The following is a 9,641-nucleotide window of genomic DNA, read 5'->3' on the forward strand; positions in this document are numbered from 1 at the left end:
CCTGTTTGCCAGCACTGCTGTCAGGATTTTACTATCTTGATTAAGCATAGATAAGAGCCTGTATGACCCGCAGTCTGTGCTTGGCTTACCTGGTTTTAAGAGCGGAATGATCACCGCCTCCCGTAGGGACTCCGGCAATCTGCCGTATTCAAACGCCTCATTAAGCATCTCCAGCAGCGGGGTAAGCAACTCTTGTTTATATGCTTTATAGAATTCGCTGGGGAGCCCGTCCCACCCCGGGGCTTTACATTTGGGCAGGTGCTGAATCACTATTTCTAATTCTTCTGGTGTAATTGGGGTGTCCATGTCTGCCCGCTCCTGATCGTCTAATTTGGGCAAGCCTATATCCTCTAGTTTTTCCTGAATCGCTCGGTCCATTTCGTCCCCAGCATCCCCATAAAGATATTTGTAGTACCTAAGGAACTCTTCATTTACTCCCTCCTGGGTGTCCCTGCTCTGGTCCCCGTCCCCTCTAATTTCCCTGATCACTGGCTGTGTTGTCTCGTTTTTATATAACCAGGCCAGCAATCTGCCCGGCTTGTCTCCTCCCGCATGCTGTCTTTCGATGTATTTCTTATAGCTCAGTTTACATAATCTATCCCAGTGATCACTGCTAGCTTGTTGTAGCTGCTTCATCCTTATCCCATCCTCCTGCGAAATGCCCCCCTTATGCATTATGCCTTCCAGCTCCCTCTCTGTTTCTTGTAACTCCCGTTCAATGCCCCCTTGGAGCCCTTTAGATTTAGATATAGCTACGCCCCGCACTACAACTTTGAATGCCTGCCACAAGGTTCCCACCGATTGAACACTTCCGGTGTTGGTATCAAAGTACTCAGTAATCGCCCCGCTCAGGTCCTCCCGGAATCCCGAATCCTACAAGGCCTCTGCTCTGAGCTTCCACGTCGGGATTCGTGCTCTAGGGGGCTGGTGTCGCCACTCCAGGACCAAGGGGAAGTGACCCGAGAGCACCCTGGCCTTATACTCCGCACCGTCACTTCACCTACCAACTCAGCAGCGGCAAATATATAATCCAGCCTCGTGTGCAGGTTATGTGGGGTCGTGTAATGTGAGTACTGCCTACCAGCTGGGTGTAGCTGCCTCCAGACATCTTTGATTCCAAAACCTACCAGCAGGGCCTGTAACGCCTTAGCGGCCGGAGTAGGTTTGTCTGGTCTGCCATCTGATCTGTCCAATTTAGGATTTAATGTACAGTTAAAGTCCCCTCCCCATAGGATCGCACCGCCCTCTAAGGGGCTAATTTTGCCGTATATAGGGTCCTAAAGTAAGCCGCTGTGTCTCGATTGGGGGCGCATAAGTTTATAATGCTCACTTCCCTGTTTTCCAACATCCCCCGCACCATTACCATTCTACCTTCTGGGTCTGTTGTAGACTGAATCAACTGAGATGGTACATGCGGTGCCACCCATGTGATGACTCCCCTCGCGTAAGCTGAGTATGCAGCTCCCGTTGTACACCCCCTCCACTTTCTCTTGACCACCTCCAGCTTCTCCCTTGTAAGGTGGGTCTCCTGTAACATTGCTATGTCAATCCTCATCCTTCTTAGATACATCATTACTTTATTACGCTTCAGGTAGCTGTTGAGGCCCCTCACGTTCGAGGTTACCACTCTCAGGCTACCCGACGCCATCTGTGGGATATCCCGCCTCCCCCCTCAGTTTCCCTTCCCGCCTGATTTGACACAAGATTTGGCTTGTTCCCCTCCCATTTCTAACAAAAACTCCCCAACCTCCCCTTCCCAACTCCAAACCACTGCACGCCCCCCTTCCCTCCCTCGACCCTACCCAACCGCATCCCTGGATCTCAGGTCCCCCCCGCTTTTGGTCCTGCCTCGGAGTGCCGAGGTCAGGAACCCAGCAGGTGTCACAGACTACCGGCGACCTAACTAAACTACTCGTTGTGGGGATATGAGGGCTGGCTCTGTAAGGCTCCCGCACAATATCGAAGTTTCTAGTGCTACCGGATCATGTATACTTGTATAGCCCTAATTGTGTCTTCCAACAAGCTATGTCCCATACTATAATCAAGTCCCATTGTCTTAGGTTGTGACACCCTGGGTGCCACAGTTCCATGTAACTTATCTTCGCCTTCTCCTGACTGGATACCCGATTCTTGAGGGCAGCTCTGTGCATCCAACCATCCCATAGCGTCTTCCGGGGTCTCAAAGAACAGGGTTCTGCTTTTGTGGAACACCTTCAGTTTTGCCGGGTAGAGCAGCATATACTTGTGGCCTGTTTCGCGCAACCTTCTTTTCACTGCTCCAAAGTTCATGCGTCGGCGCTGCACCTGCAAGGTGTAATCCGGGTATGCAGTTATGTTTTCCGACCCCCTTTGTATTCTTCCGCCCTTCGAAAGTGTTCAAGAATCTTTTCCCGGTCTCTGTAGTTCAGGATCTTGGCTATCACCGGCCTGGGGGGGAGGGGTTCACGGTGGCGGCTTACTCATCAGGGCTCTATGCGCTCTTTCCATAGCAAACCCCTGAGTCAACACTCCCCCGGTTATCTCTTGCAGTAGCATTGATTCAATGAACTCTGTGGGGTTGGATCCTTCAGCTCCTTCCGGCAATCCAACGATCCGTATATTGGTCCTTCGGGCGCGTCCCTCTGCCTCCCCTGCCCTGCTTTCCAGGTTGCGCACTCGTTGAAGGCATGAAGTTCAGATTTATGGGCTGCGCAGTCCGCTGTGTTCGGAGCAACCTCTTTTTCTAGGTCACTCATGCGTTCTGACAATGACCTGACACCTTGCCGGAGAAGATTCACCTCCTCTTGTACTGCCCCTACTTTGAGCTCGAGTGCCGCTTTCAGCTCATCCATGGCCAGTCCCAGTTTAGTTTCCCAGGCCACCTTCAGGTCAGCAATTGCAGCGAGAATCTCCTGGTCTTTGCTCATAGTGTCCGCGCTCCCCGTGGGGGGGGGTTTCTGCTGGCTCCCTCTGCACCCGGCGATGTTCTAGTGTATTCGTCAAGCGTGGGTTTCTTGCTCTTTATTCTGGGGAGTTTGCTAGTCATTGTGGTGTGTCCGGGCCGTGTGGGTTAGCCCTGCGGGTTAGCCCTGCAACTTGTGGTTCCCTGCTCTGGCAAGGTAAGGCTGTCAGTAGTGTCCAGGCCCTGCACGGCTGTGATAGGGGTATCTCCAAGCTGCCGCTTGTGTTCCGGGAGTGGGCTGTGTCCTCCCACGTACCCATGTAGGTTTATTCAATCTGTTCTAGCACAGGGCCTCAGCCCCAGTCGGTCTGGGTCATCGGGCGCACCCACAGCACTTGTAGCGCCCTCTGTGCGTATATGTTGGCCCAACGTGCGTCCTCCGCGAGCCCCGACAACTCTCTGAAGCTTCCCACCCGGAGGGGGTGATTGTTGCCCACCAGGCACGCTTCCCTGTGCCCCTTTGTCCGTCTCTGGCCCAGGCTGGGGGGTGTCTCCCACCTTTTTCTTTTGTAACTGCTGTTTCTAGTCCAGATACCAAGCGGGGGGCCACGCCAGCTCCCTACTGTCTCAAGCGCCCATTTATGTCTGTATGGACTGGCACCGCCCAGGGCTTGACTGCAGGGCCTGTCTCAGTGCAGCTGTATGTTTTACCTGAATGGGGCCAGTGCCCGTCTGGGCTGTGTGGGTCCTGCGCACCGCTCAGCGCACCCGCACTCCAGCTTAGTCACTCCGCCATGGGCGTGACTGTCCGCCGTGCCTGTAGCGGTTCCCACCCGCAAAGGGGTGTTTTCGCCCGCTTCTGTCACCTCTCTTCTCGAGGCAAACTCAAGGTCAGGTACACGGGGCTCCCAGGTGACCCATGCCCTTCCGCGTCCCCTCCGGGACGTATTCGGTTCTTCCAGGCTGCCTATGCGCGTCAGGGCTGCCGCTGGGTCCTCTCTACCTGGCGTGGCTGGTACCCCACCCACCTCGGTACCTGGGGCAGCCGCGCTTCGCTGCTTCCAGCTTTGGGGTCACCATGGCGCGAGGATCGAAACGCTTGCTTCCAACTTCTGGTCTTCGTTTGCTGCACATAAGCGCCTCAGCGGGTGTTGCAGAAGTCCCAATGCGCCGATGTCCGCATCCGACTCTCTCCACTACAGTGCCACCACCGGCTTCGCCTCGGTGGCTAGCGCCTTTGTTAGCTTCCCCCAGCCGCCATTTTGGGGGTCCTCGGAGGAGTGTGCGGGCCGACCCAGTTTCCGCGCTCTTCAGGGCGCTTCAAGATTCCGGCGCGCAGGGCCTCTGATTGTCACAGGCCCGTCTTTGTTCACCGCGGGCCGCTTTCCCTGCCTCTTAGGACTGCCGGTGCAAGCTGGGTCCTCTGCTAGGTCCCCTCCGCCAAGCGCGGCCAATCTCACACCCGCACCGGCGTCAGGGGCGGTCGTGTCTCACTGGACCAGCTTCGGGAGCATAACAGCTCGGGGGTCCGTGCGGCGCCCCCCCCCCGTTTGGCCTCCAGGCCCCACGCAGGGGTTCTCCAGCGAGTGCAGCAGGAGCCACCATGCTCCGTTGCCAGCATCCGAACCTCTCGCACTCCGCTTCCACCGTCTTCACCCTGCTGGCTGGCGCCCCCGTTAGCCTCTCGTGGCTGCCATTTTATAGTCCCAGGTCCAGGATATGTGGGCACAGCAATGTTCGCCGGGCCGTCTCCTTCCTCAGCCCCGGCTCCAAATCGCAGGGTACCCGTGCGCAACCTTCATAGACATGCGCACGAGTTTTCAGGACCTCAAAGCGTGCATTTATGTATTTTTAATCAGGATCGACTGCTGTATCACGGGAGCTCTCCCAGAGCTCGACTCCTCACATGGCTCTCGTAGCCACGCCCCCTCTACTACCTTTACTGCTCTAAGACACTCAGGAATATGGTACCCTGTACACCCATCTTGCTATTATAGAACCAAGGGATATGATGCCCTGCACCCCCTTCTCACCATTACAAAACCCAGCGATATGGTGCCCTGCTCAACCCTCTTCTACTGAATACTACTCTACCAGTTATATTCTTAACTTGTTACTCCCACTGCCTACTACCTTTACTCCAACTACTACTATTCCACTCCGCTATTCCTACTACTACTCTACTACTCACACTCCTTCCTCTCTCACACACACATACTTCTCAGACCCCCTCCTTAGTAATAGCCTCCGCACTCCAATCGCTCTCGCCTCCACTGGTCTCTCGGACGTCCACCACCACCACCTCATGTCCTCACCCATCTAAGCCACAATTACACACACACACACACACACACACACCTCCTTCAATACCCCACCCCTCCCAGGATTGGCTACTTATCCTGTTCAATCACTTACCTGGCTCCCAGGGGTGTGACAGGGGATGGCCATGGAGGGCTTAAAAAGGGCTAGTGAGCCCCGCCCCTTTTCCAACATGGAACCTGCTGGGGTCCCGGGATGCTTGAACACTCGAGGCCTGCAGGGCCTTTTAAATGATGAATTATATCTCTGGTGGTGTAGTGGGTAAAGGCCTCCATTCCACAGGAAATCCCAGTCACTGATGGTATATGTTATGTTATGTTATGTTACTCTCCCTACAGCTGCTGGAAGCAGGTGAGTGAGCCCTGCTAGAGCCCCCTGGGCCCCAAAAATGGGCCAAAATGATCACCTTGGGCACGCTCCGTCGAGCCAGCAGCCCCTTTGTCCCCCGGTTTCCCTTCCCTGTGTCCGCTTCCTCTTTCTCCCTCCTCCCGCCTCCCAGCCCGCCCCCTCTTCCCTATTGGTCCGACCACTGCCCATTACCGACCCTTCCGGGGCAGCCCTCTGCCCGGCAGCCCCCAGTGGCTAAGGGCCCCATGGCCAAGGCCGGCTCCAACAGAGGCGGCTCCAGGAAGTGTCAGCAGGTGTCCGCAGGGGAAGCCAATGAAGCCAGCAACTAACAGACACCACCAAAACCGTGAGTGTGGTATGGATAGGGGAGTAGAACAATCACTCCACTCCAGAATGCCCATGCCACTCTATCTTACCTCCAAATAACATAGATTGCCATAATGTTAGCATGTCCACTCCTAGACGGAATTGTGAAAGTTAGCATGCCCACACATAGATAGAACTATGAAAGTTAGCATGTCCACCCCTAGACAGAATTGTGAAAATTAGCATATCCACTCTAGAACTGTGAAAATTAGCATGTCCACTCCTAGACGGAATTGTGAAAATTAGCATATCCACTCTAGAACTGTGAAAGTTAGCATGTCCACTCCTAGACGGAATTGTGAAAGTTAGCATGTCCACTCTTAGATAGAACTGTGAAAGTTAGCATGTCCACTCTAGAACTGTGAAAGTTAGCATGTCCACTCCTAGACGGAATTGTGAAAGTTAGCATGTCCACTCCTAGATGGAATTATGAAAGTTAGCATGTCCACTCCTAGACGGAATTGTGAAAGATAGCATGTCCACTCTAGAACTGTGAAAGTTAGCATGTCCACTCCTAGACGGAATTGTGAAAGATAGCATGTCCACTCTAGAACTGTGAAAGTTAGCATGTCCACTCTTAGATGGAATTGTGAAAGTTAGCATGTGAAAGTTGCATTTAGAAAGTGTGCCCTACAGCCTCTCCGTCAAGCTTAGAAATGTGCCCAATAGCCTCTCTGGTAAATTGAATTTAGATGTATGCCCAAGATCCTCTGTGAAAGATGCATTTAGAAGTGTGCCCAATAGCCACTCTGTGAAAATTGCATTTAGTAGTGTGCCCAATAGACACTCTGGAAAGCTGCATTTAGAAATGTACCCAATAGACACTCTGGAAAGTTCCATTAGAAGTGTGCCCAATAACCTCGCTGTGAATTTAGTAGTGTCCCCAATAACCACTCTGTGAAAGTTGCTTTTAGAAGTGTGCCCAACAACCCCTCTGTGAAATTTAGATGTGTACCCATTAGCCGCAATGAGAGTTACATTTAGAGGTGTGCCCAATAGCCTCTCTGATAAATTGAATTCAGAAATGTTCCTAATAGCCTCGCTGGAAAACTGAAGTTGGAATTATTCCCAATAGCCTCGCTGGAAAATGGATTTTAATAGTGCGCCCAGTAGCCTTTCTGTGGAAATTTGAATTTAGATATGGGCCCAATATCCTCTGTGAAAGCTGCATTTAGAAGTGTGCCCATTAGCCACGCTGTGAAAGCTGCATTTAGAAGTGCTACCAATAGCATCTGTGAAAGTTGATTATAGAAGTGTATCCAATAGACACCCTGGAAAGTCGCAATTAGAAGTTTGCCCAATAGCCTCTCTGGAAAATTGAATTTAGAAATGTGCCCAGTAGACGCTCTGTGATAATTTGCATTTAGAAGTGTACCCAATAGCCTCCACGAGAGTTACACTTAGAAGTGTACCAAGTAGCCTCGCTGATAAACTGAATTTAGACATGTTCCCAATAGCCTCTGTATGGAAAATTGTACTTAGAAGTTCGCCCGGTAGCCTCTCTGGGAAAGTTGATTTTAGAAGTTTGCACATTGAAAGAGCATATAACCATTCTTACCACACCCCACGCTTACTCTCTCCTTTACATCACCACTCAACTAGAACACAGAGATACTATGACACCATTCGGTATAACTGTTCTCATACGAACATCCACCGCTTACTCCACATCATTCTATGTAATCACTGCTGGTCTCACAACCCCAGCCAGGCGTCTTCCTCAGGCCTAACACAGCCACATCCGTTCCGGATAAATCCTGCCAGAACGAACACATTCTCCTGATCTCTCAACCACCACACCTACCAATAAGAATCAGCTATTACACGTGTACCGCACGCTTCTCTGTGAAAAGTTGAATTTAGAAGTGTGCCCAATGGCCTCTCTGTGAAAAGTTGAATTTAGAAGTGTGCCCAATAGCCTCTCTGTGAAAAGTTGAATTTAGAAGTGTGCCCAATAGCCTCTCGGTAAAAAGTTGAATTTAGAAATGTGCCCAATAGCCTCTCCGGGAATTAGAAGTCTCTGAAAGGGCATGTAACCCATCATATCTCACCAACACGCTTACTCTCTCCTTACATCACCACTCAACTAGAACACAGAGATACTATGACACCATTCGGTATAACTGTTCTCATATCAACATTCGCCGCTCACTCCACATCATTCTAAATAATCACTGCTGGTTACACACCCCCCAGCGAGGCGTTCTCCTCAGGCCTAACGCAGCCATATCCCATCTGGATAAATCCTGCCAGAACGAACACATACTCCTGACCTCTCAACCACCACACCTACCGCTAGAAAGCAGCTATTACACTGATACCGCACGAGCTGCACACATACCCGGTGCTCACACGCACCTTTTGACTCTCTCTACTCTCTCTACTGATATGAACTTCGGTTCCCAAGGGCGTTCAACCTACCAGCGCCTTCAGACCATACCAATGGTATATAAGGCGCTATATAAATGCAAAATAACATAACATAACTGGTGGTATAGTGGTTCAAGGGCTTGATGGGGCCTGTTCAAATTCCCTGGTAGGCCAATGGTAACTCCCTTTCGGCTGCAGACTCCAGCAGACAGTCTGCTGGTGCCTGCCGGTGTTGTGAAGGACGCAGCACCCTTTAGTGACGTGTCTGGCTTGCTGCGTCCTGCAGCCAATGCTGTGCTGCCCGCGGCACCCTGTCGAAGGGATACTGCCGCGCCTGGCGTCCTGCTTCTCCACGTCTCCTGGGCGGCTGCTTCGTCAGTGGCCGCCATCACCACAGGTAAGGACGGATAGGGAGGTGACCTGCATACACTCAAGCACTAGTGCGTGTGCTCCTTCCCCCTTTGACAGGGTCACAATGCCGGCCCTGTGACACATTTTAACACATTTCTGACACATTTCTTTAAAGACTTGACTTTTTTCTTTGTTGAGCCTAAAGAAAGACTTTGGGAATTTTATTTGGATAAAATACCAAGAACTTAATAAGGAGTGTGGTACCCACGAGTGACACTGGGCTAAAGTAGTCTGAGTAGGGGGCGTATTGCCCTGGCTTGTTTTTTGGGGGTTTTCTTAAAGTGGTAGGACCAGTTGGCTAAAAGGTTTTAGACTGAGGACTACTTTGGTTTCTGACTGTAGACCAGCCCCTTTAGTTAATTTGATAAGAAAGCAATAGGGCTAGATAGGCATTTTTCTTTTAAGTTGAATAAAACCTTTGAAAGTATGTGCTCGAGTCTGAGTCCTCCTTCTGGCTCGCCACAGTATTTAATGGCTCAAGAAATAAAAAAACGGAGTCAAAATGGTTTGCTGATCACGTTAAATTAGAGCTGGTTCACAATTATAACTATCTGGACGGATTGTTGATCATAAACTGTCATGGGGAGATCATTTGGAGTCGATAAGTAATAACGTTAAACAGATGGCTGCATTCAGATTATTTAAAATAAAACATTGTGACTACACCTGTCAACCTTTAATCGAGTTTTATAAAATGGTACCGACTATTAAAATGGTACCGACCATGCTCTATGGTGCAGAAAAATGGGGAACAACTCTGCAGAGTAGACTGGGCATTTTGGATAGCTTTTGTTTGAAAAACATTTTTGATTGTGCTAAAAGCTTACCTGCTGAATATCTTAGAAATGAGCAGTGTATTAACTTTGTCTTACCATTTGCTTATTTATCGAAGATTACTTTTGCATAATAAATTAGTAATAGCTAACTCAAATACTCTTGCAGGCTT

This window comes from Ambystoma mexicanum, chromosome 7p (assembly GCF_040938575.1).
Source record: "Ambystoma mexicanum isolate Mex_15411 chromosome 7p, UKY_AmexF1_1, whole genome shotgun sequence".
In the NCBI taxonomy this organism is placed as follows: Eukaryota; Metazoa; Chordata; class Amphibia; order Caudata; family Ambystomatidae; genus Ambystoma; species Ambystoma mexicanum.